Below are 1,965 nucleotides of genomic sequence, written 5' to 3' on the forward strand. Positions count from 1 at the left end.
ACTGAGTGACTCACATACTGTTAGCAAGAATAAAAAATGGTATAGGCATTCTGGAAAAGTATATGGCAATTTCTTACAAAACCAAATATGTGTTTACAATACAGTTTAGCAATTGTACTCTCAGACATTTATCCCAGAGAAATGAAAACTTAATGTTCACAAAAAACCTATACATAAATGCTTATGGTGGCTTTATTCATAATAGCCCCAAACTGGAAACAGCTCAGAAGTCTTTCAACAGGTGAAGGGTTAAACAAGCTATGGTATATCCATCCCCGGAATACCGCTCAGTCATAAAAAAGCAACGAACTACTGCTACATGCAAATTGTGGATGACCTCAATGGAATGCTGCTGAGGGAAAAGCCCAGCTCAACAGGATATGTAGTGTATAATTCCACGTGTGTAACATTCTTGCCATAACAAAAGTACTGAGATGTAGAACAGGTTAGTGGTTACTAGGGGTTAGAGAGGAAGAGAGGGAAGGGAGTGAATGTGACTGGAAAAGGGTGACGGGAGGGGTCCTGGTGACAGACAGTTGTGTCTTCACTGTGGTGGTCACACACGTCTACACATGCAATAAAATTGCATAGAGGTAAGTACACGCAAATGAGTACCTGTAAAACTGGTGAAATCCGAACGCAATGTAATGTCAGTTTCTCAGCTGTGATTCTGTACTACAGCTACGCAGGATGTTACTATTGGGAGAAACTGAGTGAAGGGTGTGCAGGACCTCTCTGCATTATTTCTTACAAGTGCATGTGAATCTACAACTATCACCAAATAAAAAGCTTAAAAAAAAAATAAGCTGCAAAGAACATGTCTAGATCAAAGTGGCACCTAGGCTGAGACCCCCAAAGCCCTGCTTTCCAGCTCTTCTCTGGCAACTCTATTTGCTCATTCTCAGTCTAGACTGTGAAGATTATGATCCTCCCACACTTCCTCCTGTGTCTGGATTGTCCTACCTTCACCATGTATACTGGGTGAATTCCTCTTTCAACAACATCCAATTCTTTCTCCAGTACCACCAACCCCGCTACTAGCCACTGTCTCTTTTCTGAGCTACAGGTGTAATCTCCCAATTAACTCTCCACGCTTCACCCTTATCCCTGATGAATTCCCTTTTCCACACAGCAGCTAGAGTTTGGACCACATCATGCCTGAGCTGACAACCCACCAACGGCTTCCCTTCATGCTCTGGGTTTGTCTTAATCTCTTACCCCAGCCCACAAGGCTCTACATGATTGATCCCTCCCCTTCCCTTCATCAGCCCCACCCACCAGCCACACTTGCCTTCTTTCCATTTCTCAAATACATAAAGCATGTTCCAACTTGCACACTTTTGCCCTAGCTGCTTTCTATGCCTGGAAAAAAGTTTTCCAAATCTTTGCACAATTGATTCCTGCTTAACTTTCAGGTCTAAAATTAAATCTCACTTCTGTAGAGTGATCTTTTCTGATCACTCACTCTGAAGTACCCCTTAGGGTATGGTGTTTGTAAACACCAGAATTTTGCTTCCCCGTTGGCCCTTATTTATTGTTTTTCTCTCTCCCTCCTTGAGAGTTGAGTCCTACCTGCCTATCAGTGCTGTGTGCCTGGTGCCCGCAACAGTGCCAGGTACACCCTCAGTAAACACCCACTCAGAGAAAGAAAGGGAGCTCTGGAGGCTGTCTCTGACCAGCTGTCCTCCTCCCCATCATTCACAGAGTCAATTACTCCCTTACCTGTGCGAGCAGCTGCCTTTTACATGATCTCACTGGAACATCAACACAATCACGCACGTGCTTGTTTACAAGACCTTGCAGTTCTAGAGGGCAGGAGCCACATGTTTTGGTTTTGAATTCCCAGGTCCTTTCACAGTATGAGGCATCAGTTAATATTTGATGAATGAAGGACCATCCTCTTTCCAGGGGATGACACCAGGAGGTCACGTCCCCAGGAATCCATTTAAAGCCATTTACAAGGCC

Source organism: Eschrichtius robustus, chromosome 5 (genome assembly GCF_028021215.1).
Source record: "Eschrichtius robustus isolate mEscRob2 chromosome 5, mEscRob2.pri, whole genome shotgun sequence".
Lineage (NCBI taxonomy): Eukaryota > Metazoa > Chordata > Mammalia > Artiodactyla > Eschrichtiidae > Eschrichtius > Eschrichtius robustus.